This window comes from Sapajus apella, unplaced genomic scaffold (assembly GCF_009761245.1).
Source record: "Sapajus apella isolate SASKATOON/1434 unplaced genomic scaffold, GSC_monkey_1.0 scaffold23, whole genome shotgun sequence".
Lineage (NCBI taxonomy): Eukaryota > Metazoa > Chordata > Mammalia > Primates > Cebidae > Sapajus > Sapajus apella.
In genome coordinates, this window is record NW_022436963.1 from 30,066,053 (window position 1) to 30,085,326 (window position 19,274).

Sequence of the window (19,274 nt, forward strand, 5' to 3'; positions counted from 1 at the left end):
TTAAAGCACATTCCCCCAGTAAAGAGTGCCAAGGCTTCTCCGGAGTCCTGCTCTGTGCTTGCTGGCGACTTTGAAATTGAGACGCCGGTTCACGTGCAGTTTCCGAAGACCCATTCCCTCCCGACCCTCCACTTAGGACTGCGTTCTCAGTCCTCTGCCGCCTATTTAAACACAACTTGTACACCTAACTAATCAGAAAGCTATAATTTCAAAGTTTCAGAAACGTTTTCAGAAAGCCTCCTCAAATGGGGAGCGGCTTTGCCACTGAGGTAAGCTTCCGAATCCTCCTTCCCGTGGCAAGGGCACCAGCCGGGCCAGGTCCGCGGAGGACGTCCCTGGGCGCGCACACACAGCGGAGGACGCGCCCTATATTTTCAGACGCAGGATCGGATTTCACCCGGAAACTTGGCTGTCACAATCCTGGGCCGAACTGTGTCTGCTTCTCAGCCCCGGAGCCCAACTTCTGCGTTGCACAGATATGTGGCCCCATTGTGCCTAGCTGGCCTCCTAGCATAGACGTTTTTTTCCTCTTGGTCTGTCTTTTGCTAAGAAACAGCAATGCGCCTCGCCTCCCTACCCAGACGCAGCCTGCTGTCCCCTAGACAAAAAGCGGCGGCCGGCTGCTCCCTGCACTGGCGACCGCGGCGGTGCAGCGCGGCCAGACCACCCGAGGCCAGCAGCGCTGCGCCTTTGTTGGCCGGGCTACAGATGGTGCCCAGCACGGGGCTACGCCGAGGGCGGGGGCGGGGGCGGGGGCGGGAGGGGGAGTCAGGGAAGGGGGTCGGGCGGGAGGGGAGGAGACGGCAGAGCAGCCAATCCGCGCGCGGCCCATCAGCTGACCGCCTTTGCTTACACCAGGTGCACGCCGGCTGCGGGGAGCACAAAGCGGGGCGCACCGAGGGCGCCGGCAGCGAGCCGGGGAGCGAAGCGAGCCCGTGCGCCCGCGGCTGCAAACGCCCGCCGGGTGGGGAGAGGGCCGGCGGCGTCAGCCCGGGCGATAGCCAGCGCGCAGCGGCATCCCTACGCGCCTGGGGCGCCTTCCTCCGGACCTGGCAGCTCGCTGCCCCGCCCTCTGCACCCCACTTCTCCGACACTCTTTCCCAATCCTGCCTGCCCCTGCCCTGGCCTCCAAGAGCCGACTGAGCCCAGCCCCGTGCAGCAGCTGTTGCTTGTGTCGCCGCCTCGCCTCCTGTCTTGGTGCTCTGCCGGGGGTCCCCCGAGGAGCCAGTGCGCGCTGCGGGCTGGGAAGGAGGCGCCGCTCAGCCTGTCCTCCTCCTCCTCCTCGTCGTCGTTCTCCTCCTCCTGCTGCTGCTGCTGCTGCCGCCGCCGCCGCCGCCGCCACGGGTGCCGGGTCCGTGCGCACCCCGACACCCCAACCAGCTGGGCCTGGGGGTAAGTGCCCTGGCCAGCCGGGCCGCGGCGGGAGGTGTGGGAGGCAACGAGGGGAAGTCGAGCCAAACTTGGTGGCGTGGGGGACCCTGCAGGGTCTGGGGAACCGCAGGGTAAGATCGCGGGCCTAAGGGGGACCAGGGGGCGCGGCTCATGGAGCTGGGGAAAATGACGAAGTGAGGAAACGGGAATATAGTGCCCGGTCTCCCCCTGTTTCCCCCCACCAAAAAGAAAAAACCAGGGTATGGGAGAGCGACAGTTGGGGAGGAAGGCTGGATAGAAACAGGCAAAAGGCAGTGGCTGGAGCCGAGCCCGCTGGATTTCAGGGGCCGACCAGGGGAGGGTGGTGCCCGGGACTGGGAGGGAGGAGGGCAACCGGGATGTGAACTGGGGAAGGCAGCTGGGGCTGGAGGAAAGCGCGGAAAGGGAGCCAGCTCAGGGAGTTGGAAAGACGGCCAAGAGGAGGGAAAGGAAGGTGGCGGATTATGGGGAGAGAAAAGAAAAAGGGTGTCTTGCCGGTGGCCTTGGTAAGAGAACGGGGCAGAGGGCATAATTGACAAGGCATTGAATGTACTGAAGTCAGAGCCTTGGGAGGAATCTACCTAACTATCGGCGGTCCACGCGGGGATAGACGTCAGCTTGTGAGCTTTGAGCCCGGAAGGAGTGGCAGCCTCAGGACGCTTGCCAGACAGCCCAAAATGTTAGGGAAGCCTCATCCCCGCCAGGAACCGAGCTGGCGCTGAGTTCTCGGCTCGGCCTGGGTCAGAAGCGAGGAAAGTTTGCCAGCGAGTGTCCTTTGTGCTGTGTGGAGAGGGGTGTGGGCAGCCGCCGACTCGGCGCTTCCCCGCCTCCCGCGGCGCCCGCGTCCCGCCCAGGGAGTCCCTGCCTGGCTGGCCGGGGCGGGGGGAGCGGAAAGTCCAGAGCGGGAAGGCCGCAAGTCCCGGGACGGCTCCGGGGGGAGCCCGCGCGGTTACGCGGACCGGGCGATTCGGCGGGATGTCTGCTCCAGGAGAAGGGGACCTTGCCTGCCGTGTTCACCGCTGTAGCCCCAACGCCAAGAACAGAGCCTGGCCGTGGGTGAATGACCAGCCGGGGTGCAAATGGTTTTGAAGCACTTGAACCTCAAAGGCAAAGGCAAAGGCTAAGAGTCTAAATCCCATCCCGCCGTAAGTATTTTCATTCCCAAACCTAAATCGTAAAGGAAGAGTAGAATTCTAATTGGGTGAGGGAACAGGTACTGCTGACTCGGGCTTTTGCGTGTAGGATTTTCTAAAAGACAACATGTTTTGTATTGTTTTGCCATGACAGTCCAAGTAATATTAGCGGAATAGACTCATTACTTCATTTGTAAAAGCTAGGGCTGGAGGAGTGGAAAGTTCAGGAAGGCACTTTGATCAGTATAAATCTAGAGTAAAAGTGTTATTGGCTCCAGGGCCATATGTGTCCTGAAGTCTCTGATTTGCATGCAAATGTGAGCGGATCCTGGCAGATGTCTGGCCTCATCCATTCACATGAAGGAATTTGAAAAGACAAGGAGTCTTCAGTTAACAATAGACCTTAAGAAAATAGAATAAAGAAGCAGTATGAGTTGTTCTGTTTGGGAATTCCATGGCTTGCTGACACCTTTATTCAAGAGCCAAATTCTTTAACTGCTATTGTATTGAAAGTTCAAAGTGCTGTTTGCTCTTTACCTGGCTGTATATATTCGTGCAATATTCAAGCTGGGTATTGTGAGCCAGTTAGGAAAAGGTTTATGTGAGGCTAACAGTAACTTTAATCCACTTCTGGCGACTTGAAGTGATTTCTGAATTGACCCCTCAACTTCTTGAGTTTTCTTTTAATAATTTGACTCTTGCTCAAATTTGGTCTTCATAGTCAGAGCTATTCATGATAGTTGAAGATCATTGTCATTGACTGACATAAAGATCTCGTGAGAATGTCCACTGTCTAGTCAAAGTCATTTCGGTTCTTAAGATGCCAAACTTGTAGAACTGCAGGTGATGCAGGTGTCCCATCCCGTTACCCGAGTAGTTTTCAGGTCACAGAACAGTGAATGGGGAGGCAGTCATGCAGTAGACTCTGGAGCAAGGGCCTTTCTGCCCTGTCTAACGTTAGCCTAGTGACCACACTGCACTGTTCACCTCTTGGCGTTGTGTGACAGCCGAACAAAAGGCCAAACGTGAGGCAGGCGATTATATTAATACCTAGGACTAACCAGCCCCAGTGGCCTCTTCTTTTGTCAACCTCAAACACTGCTGAAGGGAAAAAAAAACCTATTCACCGAACAGCATTTGCCCCTGTATTCTATATAGTCACTGAAAGGGACATTAAAATACAACACCCCCCACTCCCACCAGAAAAAAAGACAACATTGTTTTGGAGGACTCAGTGTTTGGGGGAGGGGTAGACAACAGATGTTAGTCTGCTATTTTACATGTTCCCTTAAGTTACTTTTTGCTGGTTCAGTGCCTTTTAATACATAAGGCAATATTTTCCCAGGAGGGGAAAAATGAATTGAATCAAATTTAAGTAAGAAAGTGTGATAGCCAAGTTTGCATTTTCTGTCTTAGAGCTATACAGAAGTCAGAAAGTAACAAATTATTGTAATAAGCTCTTAATTTGACTCTTCACACCTGGGATTCTGTCTCCCTGATAGAGTTGAAGGGTCACTTAAACTTGACATTTCTAGACTATAAAGTGGTTTGTTGTAAAGTTATCATCTGTGTATTTTTGAAACCTGGTAACTTAAAAATGACCCTCACATTGTGAAAACTTATCTTTGGCAATTAACCTCCCTGTGTGTAATCTTTATTCTGCAAGTCTCATGAAAGAAAAGATTGGAACACATTTCTTGGTAAATAAAAGTAATAAAGTGTTTAATTATTAGAAAAGGATCATTCTGCTATCTCAAGACCAGATCCACCTGCAGACTGTGGTTCTAAAAAATAACCTCAGCTAGCACTGGTTAATGTCTGAAATTCTGAAAAAGCAAGGAAAAAATCAACCATTGATCTCTCTCTGGTCAGCCTGTGCTAAGGCCTCCTTCTTGACCTGAACTGCTAGTGCTATTACCACGTATTCTAAAGCAGTGACACTCAGGGGAATATGCTAGGTACTAAAGAAAATCTGTCTCTACACAGTTATATTGCTACTTCTCAAGCCAGTGGAATAAAAATAATGATGACAAATAATCAGAATGGTGGGCTTTTTACACCAGCAGAAGTAGGCCATAAGTCATAAATAAAATATGGTAAATTATAGGATGCAGATGTCATTTTTATGAGATTTTCACAATGCTTACTTAAAATTTATTTTTAAGTTACAAAATAATAGTGCTCTGAATGATTCATTTCAGCACTAATGTCAGGTTATTCAAACATTGTATTTAATTTTTAAAAATTATGTTGAACATCTATTTTGGGTTAAGCTACTCTGGAGATAAAGCAAATTCCATTTTAGAATCATATGATCATTTAGAATCATGTTTCTGAGAACAATGAAAGTATCTTTACCTCATGAATAGAGCTCTGATTAATATTTAATTCAGGATGAAATTATATTTATACAGATGAAGTCAGAGAAACATTTATTCTCTCTTGTTTTGGCTCAAAGTACAGAATAGAGACAAAACTTAAACCATATCTGTAAAATTCAATACTTTAGTGACCAAGGGATCTATTTGTTCTACAAGTCTTTTTAAGTGAAGTTTGCTTTTTAATTTTTTGTTTTAGCATGTTACCATTCACCTACTTTATAGATTACAGAAAGTAGCTTTCCAAGTTTTGAAATATAGACAAATGCATGATAAATGGTTTATTGACATTGCATTATAATCCATGATAAAATGATAAAAGTTTCCAGACTTTACAGGCACCCTGTAGAACTGTGAAGTATAATCAAAATACATACTATTTTATGTTACAGTTTTTTAAAAGAAACAATATGCAAGCTTACTACTATTATATTTTTTACTTTTCGAATGTTTTCAAAGCTCTAGGCAAATGTCGAGCTTTATTAATAATTTTATCAGTTGATTGGTTGGTTAACAAGCTATTACCCAGTCATAGCTGGATGATCTTGGATCAGTTGTTTAACTCCATACCAACCCTCACTTTTGTCATGTGTAACATAATAGAGTTGCGAGAATAAGGCTGGAAGGACTAACTGCCATAATCAGTGAGATTACCAAAATGTTTATGTAAGCCATGCTTCCAGTACCAAAACGAAACATTTAACTTATAAGGAACCATTGTACCTAATAAACTGAAAATCATCCCTGAGATGCAAAGAAGCCAGGAGTGAACTTGGAATAATACATTCCCAAGTTCTTGTCCACTCTGCCTTCAGAGTACCTTCTAAAGATGCTGCTGTATCAGCTTAAGACACTTAGTTTTAAAATCTGTAGAGTGCAAACTGCTTTTAGAGTGGCTTATTGCTTTCCATTTACACTCTTTATTGCTCAGAGGTTGAGTGTTACTTGAAAGCTCTGATTAATATAAATGAATTGTAATTTTCCAACCCAGGCTGTCGTAGCTCACATCTATTATACCACTGGCAGACATGTGGACTCCACAGCTGTCCCCTCATTTGTGTATGAAACAGACACATTGGTGGCATTTTTTGGTTACCATAGTTACATTAACAATATACATGTGACATGACATCCTTCTATGTGAAAGGTTTCTGTGGCAGATATTTTGTAGACCTGGGAGTAAAGGACAACTATTTAAAGTTTGGGGAACACATAAATTAGTCTGCCATTGTATTCTGGAGCCACCATTTCAACCCAGGAAAGAGAGCCATCCTACAGTGGTATCTGGGAAAGGGCAATCTTGGAAAAAGATTTTCAAGGTAGGCACTTCCAGCAATGCCTAACCTCCTCAGGAGATTGTCCGTTGAATATTCATTTCAAAATATTTGCTCTTCCTATTTATGACTGCCCTTTGTGAGATAACATATTAGCATAGCCATATCAATTTGTGGGGGGACAATGGACAGCACCAATATTAGCATCTATCTCAGTAAGACCTAGGAAACAAAAAATGAGTTTGCACTATTAAGCAGGAAGCCGCAGTGAGAATCATCATTTAGAAAAACTAAAAAAGCTTTAAAAGAAAGAAAGGTAGCTTAATTGGTTTCATGCCTATGATTTTCCCCTCTAGAAAAAAAATGTTAGCATGGCAATAAAGAATTCATTAACCTGCATTGTTATTTCACGATAGTGATGTCTTAATTTTCATCCATAATAATCAGTGTAATCAAGTACTGTACAGAGAATCAGGAAGGCGCAGGCTCAATTTCCAGCATTGACACTAATGACTCAATGTCTGCCCTTCTGGATGTCCTGCAACCCTCCTGGTACTTCATGGCCCTGTGAGAGTTGTACACTAAAGGATCCAGGAACACTGGTAAATGATTTAAATATTACCAGGACAAATAATTTGATTTCTGCCCTAAGTGCTTAAATTAAATGGAGAGCTAATGGTCTGGGTACAGCCCCACCTTTCTGCAAGGTGATGTTTCTGGTCCCTAATCCCATAGCTAAGATATTTTGTTGTTCTTTTTAAAATTTTCTCTCCCTATGATTGACAGTTCCTCACCACCTCACCTGGGCCCTCTTGAAGGGAAAAATTTTGCCAGGGGTACAAGAAGCCATTTACAATCATTAAACATTTGTTCACCCCACAAGTATATATTGAGCACCTGCTGTATGCCAGGCATTACAGAAGGCAATAAAACCAAAAGAAGTTAGCTTGATTTCTCTGCAGCTTGTACATTGGAGCATTTTGTTTCCATCAACCTATGCATTCTCCTACAAATATTGAGTGCTCTGTACAAAAAAGGAACTCTGCACAGAGGATTTCAACCAAGGGTGATTTTTGCCTCTGAGGGGACATTTGGCAATATTTGGAGACCTTTTTGGTCAGTTGCTGTCACAAGCAAGGGTGGGGACAAGGGTGGTATACTGGCATCTTATGTGTAGAAGCCAGGGATGCTGTTAAATAGCCTAAAATGCACAGCACAGGACAGCCCCTATAACAAAGAATTATCGGGTCCAAATGTCAGTAGTGCCAAGGATCCTGCCTCTGCCCTCAGTGAGCTTCAGTTTAGTTGGGTTTATAGAAAGGAGACTGACAAGTGCAGCATGGTATGCTATGATGGCAACAGTGCAGGCTACAGACAAACAGAAGCAGCAGCCTTAATTCGGATGTCAGCTGCCAGCAAAGGCTTTAAGAAACATACTGGTTAATTCACACAACAGGCTTTCACCTGCCACACAAGTGCTCAGCAGGAGACGATTTTCGATCTAGCCTCATTGAACATAAGTGGGTTGGATGGTTGCTTGAGAGAGGGTAGACTCCTTAAGTTTGTCGAGAACTTTAAACTGGAGATGAAGTTGTTAATTCCTTGCAGCACTTGGTCAGAATTCAGTGTGTCCTGAGTAAACAGGAGAGGAGGCTGGAAACAGAAAGTCGATAGCAACAAACATAGGACAGCACAAGCTGCATGAAGAGAAGATGCAGCTGGGCTGACAAAGCTGACACTGCCTCATATTTTAGAGCTTTAAACTTTGCCGAATCCTTAAATATGTGTCTCATTTGACCTGTAACATCCTGAGATGCCAAATCTGATTGTTCTTTCTCCTTTTCCCCAATAACTGAGAGACCAGAGTCATGGAGAGGTTCATTGTGACTGTGGACAAGTCACTCGATCAAGTTTATCTGTAAAAAAAAGAGGTTTTGCAAGGCTCCTCTTCCTAACACTAGTTGAATTTGTCTAGGGTCACGCATCTAGGGAAAGACAGAGGTGGGATGAGACCTGAGACTCCCTGCCTATCTCAGACCTAGTGTCTTCCACTCAGATGGTAGCTGCTTCCTGGACTGTAGAGTCCAAACAGGTAACAATATGACAATGACTCAGGATTCTATCTAACTCTTGGGTTACCAAAGAAAGCAAGGACCTGTGATGCATCAATTAGAAAGTATCAAGCAGAGAAACTTAAGCTGGGATTCCCCTATACCTAAGGATTAACCACGCCCTCTCCCTAATGGCTTATCTTAAGCTGACCTTAGCCACTTAAAAAAATACTTGTGACATTCTGGGAAGAAAGGTTCATAAGAGAGTACAGCTAGAGTTAGAAAATGAGATGGAAAATGGCATAACCCAGAACATGTGGGAAGAATGGAGGATGTTCTGCCTAGAAAAGGTGTTATAGTGGTATCATTTTCCCTTTTTGTTGACTTTTGTTTTTTCTTTAGTAGGAGCATTTTAACTTTCCTATCAGAATAATGACCAATGTATGCAGATATGCACACATACATGCACACACGTCACACATATAGAGCAGGGGAGACAGATTTCATACAAGTTTGTTTGTTTGTTGTTTGTTTAGAAAGACTTGCCCATCAAAATGAGTTTTGGAGAGAGCCTTCCTTCAAGGTCTTAAAAGTATACTGAGTTCTGGTTTCTCTGGGAGAGTGTAAGGTTTCCTATGAGAAGTAAGACTGAGAAGCCACGTGACTACTCAAGGTTCTTTTCATTCTCTGTGGTTTCCAAGATCAGAGTTAAGTCAGACTTCAGCCATATCTGGAGAGTTTCCAGGACATATGTGGAATCTATATAAACTCATCAGACCATCAGAGAACCATGAGGACAGTGGAATAGCAATGACTGGCTTTTTCCAGATCATTATTCCAGCTCACTATGGTTCTGTGCAGTGAAGGACCAGTTAGCTTTGCTGTGTTATACAGGTACATAGCCAGCCTCCTCACATACTCAGAAACTCATCCTTTTTCAACAGGAGGCCACTTGAAAAACGTAGGTCACTTCAAAGCCATCTGAAGGCAAAACACAAAATATGTGGGCAAATGCTGGTGGAATAGTTTTCTCTTGCATTCATTCACAATGTCAAATTGGATTCCTGGTGAAGTTCCCAAATGGCATCACTACCAGGATTGGGCACTGGAGTGAGAGGTTAGTTCTATGCAAATGAGATGCTTTAGTGATTGAGAGGAAAATATTACATAGGAGCCCCAAATTCTATCCCCATAACCCACCATTTTTCCTAACATAGCATATAGTAGTAGCAGTAGAACAATGATATCCTACACTGTGCCTTTCCAATGTGTTGGGAGCCATCACCAACACATTATGTGGATTAGCTCCTTTTAATCTTGCAACAATTCTGTAATGTAGGCACCCACCTTATAGCTCAGGAAACTAAGGCAGACCACAACTAAGTAACTTGCCCAAGGTCAAACAACTGGTGTGTATGTAATAAATATTTGTCAACTGAATGAATGGATACACATCTGTTTTAGAGGAGAGAATCCTTTATTTGAATTCTCAGGTTATGGCATTCCTGCTGTCCAGGCAGGGCATTTTCAAGAACTGCCTCTGTGACTTGGGAATGATAGGAGGAGAGCTGCTCATTAGAGAAGCAGGGATTGAACTTGGGTCTGTCTGACTCTAAACCTGTACTGTTAAAGTGCTTAGCTATGTTTCTTCCTCTTTAATTGCAGCTATAAAACAAGAGGACTAGACTACGTTAGCTCTCTTAGCCCATGCTGCTCAAAATATTATATAATTCCATGTTAATGTCTATCTAAAATCACTTTTTTAAAAACTACTTTTAATTTTGAAATCGAGTTTGGTATGCTTATTTAACCAATCATTGAATTATCTTTTAAGATATTACAGTTATTAACAGAACATATTTATAAACCCTCTTTCAATCATTTTAAATGGATGAGAATGTATAGTTACAGATTACATTCTCCTAACCATTACCATCTCACTGCCTATTAAGTTATATCATCATTGTCTAAATGTAGAAGGTTTCTAAAATTTCAAAAGCATCTTTCTGTTACACAGGGAAAAGATAGGTAAAGTTATTAATTTTGAAAAAAATTACTGCCAATATTTGCCAAAATAAGTAGGTTGCTGACTCTAATGAATAGTACTGAATGATTTTCTTTAATATGGAGCCTTGTTTCTGTCGCCCAGGCTGGAGTGCAGGGGCGCGATATTGGTTCACTGCAGCCTCTGCCTCCAGGGTTCAAGCGATTACTGTGCCTCAGCCTTCTGAATAGCTGGGACCATAGGTGCCTGCCATTATGCCCAGCTAATTTTGTAATTTTTTTTCTTTTGAGGTGGAGTTTCGCTGTTGTTGCCCAGGCTGGAGGGCAATAGCTCTGTCTCAGCTCACTGCAACCTCCACCTCCTGGGTTCAGGCAAGTCTCGTACCTCCTAAGTAGCTGGGACTACAGGTGCATGCCACCATGCCCAACTAATTTTTGTATTTTTAGTAGAGATGGGGTTTCATTATGTTAGCCATGCTGGTCTCAAACTCCTGACCTCAAGAGATCCACCCACCTCAGCCTCCCAAAGTGCTGGGATTGCAGGCGTGAGCCCCCGTGCCCGCCCATGAAAAGCAGTGAATGATTTTTATGAGCTTCAAACTGCTAGTAATATTAAAAACTACTACTCGAGATTCACTTCTAAAGATTGTTTTGCTGTAAGGTATCCTTCTGACATGCAAGTGAAGCATCAGAACAATGTGTCAGTCATTGCCATAGTGTTACAGGACGTGTAGCCCAAGGCAGGGGAAAGAGTAAGTAACGAGGCATGTCCTAGATTTGGAAAGAATTAGTTTCAAAACTGCTTCTCAGCTCTGATCTATGGTGATTTCATGGAACCTCAGTATCTATATCTGCAAAATGGAAATAATAATAGAACCTGCCTCATAGAATCATTAAATGAGAACATGCATATAAAGTTCTTAGCACAGTTCCTGTTCCAAGGTACATGCTTAGTATACAATATCAATGAGTAGAAGTGATATTATTATGTTGACATCCGACATTTCTAACTGCTACAAGGTCTGCAATCTGAGGATGCTAATTCCAAGGCAAGCGGAGAGATTTTAAGGAACAGGAAGATTCAGACTAGATATTTTATGAAGTCAGTAGTTCACATGGTTGTCACCTTTTGTGGTGGACCCCTAGAGTACTTTATATTTGTCCAGACATGGGAAATTGGGATTCCACTCATGTGCTTTGAAAGAACTGGCAAACAGGTGAATACATTGGAGGCTTTTTTGTTTGTCTCTAGATTCTCTTCTGTATCCAACTCTCTCTTCTCTCTGAAAATATTATAATGCCCCTAAATAGTAATTCATGGAATCACATTTTCTAACTAAAAAGAGTAAGTTAGGTTCAGAGCTATCATTCCACCAAGAGGAGCTGAATTTAAGACATTTTAATGAATAAACGCAAAAGCTTCACCTCTCTGCATCCATTGTGATATGAAATTTGTTGGCTATGTAAAACTCAAAGTGGCTTAGAATAATGCTGAGCATCTTGTAAGTGGTTCATAGGCAATGCAGCTACCATTGTTATTGTTAATTGTTAGTATCATCATCATCACACAACATCGTCATCTTGTCTGACCAAACCACAAAGCTTCTGGTTAGGACCAGACTAGAACAGTGCAGTTTAACCACACATCTTTCTGGAAGCAAGAGAAAGTCACCAGCCATACCGAGCATGGTGGTGCACACCTGTAGTCCCAATTACTTGGGAGGCTGAGGCAGGAGGGTCACCTGAACCCAGGAGGTCCAGGCAGCAATGATCCCTGATTGTACCACATCACTCTAGCCTGGGTGACAAAGCAAGATGTTGTCTCTTAAAAAAAAAAAAGGAAAGAAAAGAAAAAGAGAAAGTCACCAGGCAAGCCAAATCAGGTGTGGCCCTTAGAGAGATTCCTGGTGAACCCACAGAGGCCAGTTGCTATGAGTTGTTCTCTCTGACACCTCCTCTGCTTCAGCTAGCTGATTTTCACTTGCACATAAAGGGAAGAGTTGAGAATACCATTAACCTGATATTCTTCGAATTCTTTGTGAGATGGAAATAACAATTGCAGAGAACTCCATATTCATTGTCTTGTATAATCCTCATTATCAGTGCTTCCCAATTGCTGTGACCACATTTACAGGTAATTGTAGATATTCTTACTCTTAGCTCTGGGGGAAAGCCAGTACCACACAGCTAGTCACCTGGGTACCCTTGCAGGCCAGTAAATGGAGTTTTCTAAGTGTGCTGAGAGGAACACATATCAATTCTGGGAGTTGTGTATTATCCCCATTTTAAAGATGTAGGAAAAAACCTCAGATAAGGATCTTGCCCAGTATCTTAAGCTAGTAAGAAGTATGCGTAGAAACAGTAATTCTGGTTTTCCTCCAGACTGAGTTAGTCACACTGTCCTTGATTTTCCCACATCTCCTTGTCCTCACTCAAGTCTAGCATGTGTTATCTTAATTTAGGAGCATTTATTTACATTCTGTAATACCACCACCACCACCAAACAGCTCCTTAAGGGAAAAGACTATGACTGAGTCTTAGGTCCCTGGCACCTATGAAAGCATTTGGCACATAGAAAATGTACCTAGTGAATATTCAGTCATTGAAAGAGGAAAGGGATTTCTGTGTCATATGTCTATTTCATTTTGCCACACTGCTTCTTTAAAATAATTTTTACAAAGTTATTTCCTTTGTATTTTGGTAGAAAATGAGTAGTTCATAAACCTGTATTATACTCAGAGATATTACTATGTTACTGCTTTAGAGAGGTTATTATAGAAAGTTGAACTCATTTGGGAATGCTTTTTGTGATATTGCCAAGGAAGTGTTATTAATCAAAAAGTATTCATTAAATGTATGTAGAATATCAAGTGCTATTGGAAAGGTGATATGAGGGTTGAAGAAAATGGACGTTGTGTTATTGCTGTCCAAATGAGCTTCCAGACTCATTGGTGAGATACAGTGAATAGAAGCAAATCAAAATAATTAAGTGATCATCTGTAGGAATTCTGCAACAAAGCAAAAAAACAGGAGCTCAGACCAGACAGGTTTGAAGCTCAATTCTGTCATGTAATAGCTGTGCTCAGTATTGGTTAAAAGACTCAATTTATTAACCCCAAACTCATCTGTAGAACGGCAGAATAATGTCTACCCATAGGGCTGCTATGAGAATATATGGGAAAGCACTTGGTACAATTATTAGAACATGACAGTCATTCTCTGCAATCATTTGGCAGATATCCACAGCCCCATTGTGTGCAGATCTTTTTCTATGAGGTGGGAGTATAGCGGAGAGCAAAACAGATGATTTGTGCTCCTTTCCCATGTGGAGCTTGCTGTCTGATGTGAGATAAAAGTAGTAATCCAATTATCACACAAGTAAGTGTAAAATGATGGCTGCATTAGTCCCGTGAAAAAGAAGTACACGAGGCCAGGATAATATAACACAAAGCCTTATAAGAGAAGACCTCCCCAAACAAGTGACATTTAAGCCAAAATCTGAAGGTCAAGGGAGAGTCAGCCAGGCAAAAGAGATGGAGAGGGAAGAGTTTTGTAAGACAAAGCCCAGAGGTGAGAAGGACTTTGGTATGCTTGATCAGCAGAGAGAAGACCAGTGTGGCTTAGAATAGAATAAAGTGGGACCTTCTTTTGTGCCTACTTCCAAACTGCACTTGGAGTTCAGCGAAGGCAGAACTTGTACAAAGTTCAGCAATGGAAGAGACTGCATCCTGTACTGAAGAGATGTGTCACCATGACAGAACGCTTGAACTGGTGGAGAGGGAAATTGCATGAGCAATTCTATGGAGTCTTGGCTGGTTGGGTGGCATGCCAGTGTCTTACATGTGTGGACCGGCATATGACAAGTCAGGCACATCAGGGAGAAAGTTTCTCCTCCATTTCTGTGTGGCCTTGAGCATGCTGATTAACTTCTCTGAATCTTGGTTGTAAAAAAAAAAATGTAGCATCACAGGTTTGTGAGAATGGGAAGATATAATACATGTGAACATGGCACATGGTGTCTAGTAAATTAGCTTACCATGTTTTATTTTCTGCTCTTCATTGCCCTTTTCTTCCCTATACTACATTTCCCTTTCATTGTAGATGAGCCGCTGATTAAGACACTTGCTAATTGACAACACATTACCTGTGTTGCCCACAGATGTAGATTTTTTATAGTAGTTTGGTGATAGCTAAAACATTTCTCTTGCTTGGCATGAAAATGCTCTGTGCATGTACTATCATTCTCATTCATGAACTCATTGTGTAAAATGCACTTAGCCACATCTGACTGGCGTTCACATGAACAGAGGTGACTAATAGTGGACAAGATCCTCCACAATCTTTAGATGTTGAGTAATTTCACTGGGGCTCTAATGACCATAACGCTTAGTTGTTATTGATTTATCTATAGTGGAGAGATGTACTTTTCTGCCTGATCTTAATTTTCATGGCTTATAATATGAGATCATTGCAACACTGAGTTAGCATTTTGCCCCTGTAACAATTTGTTTTAGTTCCATCTTTGTATTAACTTGTAGCTAAATTTAGAAACTATTACCAAATACGTATGAAGAAGAGATAGTGGGGGTAGAGTTGGCCATTTTTCAGCAAGATGCTGAGTTATCCTTTATTACATGCTTTACGGCAGTCAATCTTGGGCTCCCCTGCACCCTTTTATTATTAACGTACTTTTCTATGTCCCTTGAGATCTTAAGTCTTCTACTCACTGGATCATTATGAGAAAAACTCCCAAATTTCTCTCCATAACCTCACTTCCAAACTCCAGTCCTATATTTCCAAATGCCTGCTGGACATTTTCATCCTGAAAATCACAACGTCACTGAAGGAGCAAGAGGAAGAAGTGGTTTCCAGGATGCAGAGTGAACTGTGGCTACACAAGAGGAGAGAGAATGTTCCTTAAGCAGAGGAACGAAGCCCCTGCCTATTGGCTCAGCAGGGAGGGAACCAGGAGGAGAAGTACTCCAGCCTCTCTTTTCCCACCCTCTTCTAATCATTCAAACGGAAACTCATCCCACTCCCAAAATGAGCTCCTGCCCTTGCTGGCCCCTATCTTGTTTTGAGAACTGCTATCATCGCATCACCCAGGTTCAGTCTTGGCATTATTTTTAACTCGTCCCTCCCCCATCTGCACATCTAGTCAACTGCAGTATCCAAGAGAGCCCTCTCTAGTTATGGTTCCCTAGTGTCTTTTAAATATGGCGCTTCTTCTTTTTTCCTATCAACACCACTCCAATTCCAGCCCTCATTGCCTCTCTTTTAGCTTACTGTAAGTTCTTCTTAACCAGTTTCCCCATATCTAGTGTGCCTCCTCTCCAGTCTGTCTTACATACAGCTGGTGGATTCATCTTTCTGAATTATAGAAATTATCCCATAGTTCCCCTTAAACAGGCATTAAATGGTCCCCCCTGGCTATAGTATTGTGCTTGATATCACTGCAGTTCTGCCCAATACCCTTTCCACTTTGCGTTGTACCCTGGGAATCAGATGGATATGGACTGCACCCAGAAGCGGTCCCTTGCCAGCTGGCTTCTTGTTGGGTTCTGCATCCTGCAGTAGCTCACTCGGGGTTGCTTGCCCCTCTTTTGGGAATTGACTTTAACCTTACCCATCCCTCAGGCTATTGTTTGAACATATGTGTCCCTCCATAATTTGTATATTGGAACTTAAACCCCAAGGTGATGGTATTAAGAGGTGGGACCTTTTGGGAAGTGATTAAGTAATAAGGGCTCTGCCCTCTTGAGTGGATTATGCTTTTATAAAAGAGATTGAAGAGAGTTCTTTAGTGTCCTTTTGTCTATCAGTCTCCTCTGCCATGTGAGGATGTGAGGACATAGCCTCAGTTTTGTCTCTGTCCCCTTGTCCCATGTGAAGACACAGAAAGAAGTCATTATCTTCAAAGCAGAGAGCAGCCCTCACCAGACACCGAATCTCCTGGTACATTGATTTTTGGACTTCCCAGCCTTCAGAACTATGAGAAAATAAATTCATGTTCTTTATAAATTACCCAGTCTCAGGTATTTTATTGTAGTGACAGGAATAGAGTAAGACATCTTATAAATGGTCCCTTTTTAAAACCTTTCTTTTTTCATTCCCTTTTGAATGTACCATCTGTTTTCTTCTAAGTCTCTGACAAAGATGTGAAATTAGAGAAAACTCCTTAGTGAAGCATAAAGGCCCTCCATATCTAGGCACCATCCTACCTTTCTGTCTTGATTTCCGTTGCTGTTGTGGCATAACCAAAATCCCATTCAGAATGAAAGCATTTCTTTTCTGTCCCCTATTCCAAGTCTGCTGCCTTGCTACCTTTACACCAGAGGTATTCCTGTAAATGTTTAACAACTGGCTCTCCAAAAAGATAAGCCTTCATTTTTATGACCAATTTTAAGATACCAATGTGATATGTCTGAACTCAGATTTGGAAAGAAATGCTCACAACTGACTCAGAATACAAATGCTTTGTGAACAACTTCCCCTCCACCTGGGATGTTCCACAGCTCCCCCGCCTCCCCTGACGCTGCCCTCAGTGCCTTACGCAGAAGAGTCGCTCAATAAACTATCCCATTCATTTCTATCACTCCTGTGGGCATTTGGAACGGTACAAAAACCTAATTACCAGCCACATGTTGATGGTAATATTTGTGTACCCAGAATTTTTTGGTGAGTGCCAACATAGGTACTAGTTGGATTTTTGAGACTTGAAAACCCTGAAGTGAAAATAAACTAACTACTTGCTCACATTTTGTGCTAAGTTGCTGAAGCATACTACTTAATGTTGCTTAATTCCCTAATAAAATAATTCTCATTTTCTGGTCTTGTTTTCAAATTATGTCTTCATTATCCTTAATTAAATGTAATTTGAAGTAATAATAAACCACCATTAAAATATATTTCCTCACTATTATAACCATTTCAATGTTCTATAGTTTAAATTATGTTCCCTTAAACCAAAAGCTCTACAGGAATTTTTAAGGCACATGTTCATCCTAGACATATAAGACTGCACTGCAATTTACTCTAAAATGTATTTTATTAAGAAATAACCCCTTCTTAGTCTAAGAGATAACTTTAATTTTGCTTCATTTAAACAATAATTTCTGTATTTAAAGTTCAAAATGCAACTACTATTTCTATTAGAAAATTAGGAGGTAAACCAATAGAAATGATCTTATAACAGCATTGGATTCTTTTATATTTTAATGGTTATGAAGGACAATGTCGATATTCAACTAAAATTATTTTTACTTTTAATTTAATAAACATATTAGTTGAAGAGATACAATGGAATGCACTATGATTTATAATGCATTAAAATGAAGAATGCATTTAAAAGAACATTAAAATGTTCTCAGCTATTCCTTTGCACTATTTGATTATACAAGGCCTAAACTGTGCAATTAAGAACTATCCACTAATGTGCACTAGTGGATTTATGGTGTCCAGGTCATCGACGATCTGAGCACTTTGAGTACTGGACCATTAGTTTAAAATGCATACTAAGATAGGGGAACACATTGGCATCAAGGAAAATCTATAATAAGAAACTATTTCAAATTCAGGGAGGTAATTTTCACCTGATTTTAATTTACCAAAACAATTTAAAAACCTGATTAGCAGAAATCCTAATTAACTAGATCCCCTCCACCCTCAGTCCACTGTTAGAAAAAGAGGGAAGATTGGAAGAAAATAGTTTAACCAGGGCTTTCGATTAAGAAACAAAAAATTCCAATATGAGTTTATTACTAAGGCCTTGAAGAAAACTATGTCTTAGTAAAAACACATATTTTATCAAAGGCAAAAATATAGGTATTACAATTTGAAACTATAAAAGCTTTCTAAGAAACCTTCAGCCAAACAGAAAATTAAATTTGCAAATTCCCTGAGCCCTAACACTCCAGTTAGCCAAGGTTTCACTCTACAAGTTAATTTTCTTCTATGTGTCTAAAAGAAAGCTGCAATGTACCCTTGGGGTCCAATAAGACAGCTGAGGTAGGTGAATTCACAGAAAGAGCCCTGTGCAAAAAACTTGGCTTTAACCTCAGCTGCTTTACCCATAGCTGTGGGAATTGTGACATCACTGGAATTTTTAGTCATGATTCACCAAACAAAGAGAACGAATAGGATGGGCGGATGGATGATTGATAAGATACAACAGAGAGATTTATTGTAGGAATTGCCCTACATGATTATGGAGGCTGAGAAGCCCCACCACCTGCCATTTATAAGTTGGAAAACCTGGAAAACTGATATTCTTTCCCAGTGTTCTAAGAATGTAGGTAAAGCACCTTCCACAGTTTGTTTTGTATTCTGTACCCCTTCCCTATGACCACTTCCTTAGAGAGCCACTGTGGTCCCCAAGCCTTCCTTCAGCAGAGAGGTTTCAACTGGCAGGCACACCTCTACTTCATTTTCTTGCAGTGATTGAAAAGTCTAGTTCTTTAAATCTTTATTAGACATCGTCATAAAAAATAGTTTAGAAAAGAAATTTGAAACAAAGTTTTAGAGTTCAGGGACAGATGGCTTTACTTTGCTTCTTTAAAAAGATGGCATTCAATGTGGTTGGGTACTATCAAGTCAAAGGACAAGTACTGTCATTGACCCAAACACTGCTGTCTTTAATCTTAACTAGCAGGAACTTTTACGTTAAATGTATGCACACTTCTGTACATCTGTCTTCAAATTTTAAAGGAACACTTTAATGTGGAAGGGGCATGTTCTTGACATTTTCTCAGTCTAAAGTTTAAACAGCAGTTTGTCTTCTAATTAGCAAATCCTAAGCAGTCAGGTTCTTTAGAGAAATATCACTAGATCAGAGCTAAAGGCCCCCATCTTAAGGACATTGGATGTTAGATTTTTTTTTTTTAATAAAAATGTTAAAATGTCAGATAATTAGTACAGATTACTACTGGTTTAAAAAATATAACAAAAGATAGTTCAGAGCTCTAGATGAGCACAGAAAAATGCAGTCAATGTTCTGAAATAAATGTAAAAATGTTAGCCATTTTC

General features: G+C 42.3%; 1 protein-coding gene across 4 annotated transcripts in view; it reads left to right on the forward strand.

The window, feature by feature from the left end:
* Positions 1-1,313: 1,313 nt before the first annotated feature.
* LRRN1 (leucine rich repeat neuronal 1) overlaps positions 1,314-19,274 on the forward strand; it is a 39,599-nt gene continuing 21,638 nt past the window's right edge. The window contains exons 1-2 of one of the 4 annotated variants that reach the window (XM_032290523.1): positions 1,320-1,392; positions 11,271-11,467. The gene's annotated coding sequence lies outside the window, so the exon portion shown is untranslated. Of the gene's footprint in view, positions 1,393-1,814; positions 2,556-11,270; positions 11,468-19,274 lie in introns of those variants that run through there. The other 3 variants (XM_032290522.1, XM_032290525.1, XM_032290526.1) reach the window with 3 other exon arrangements.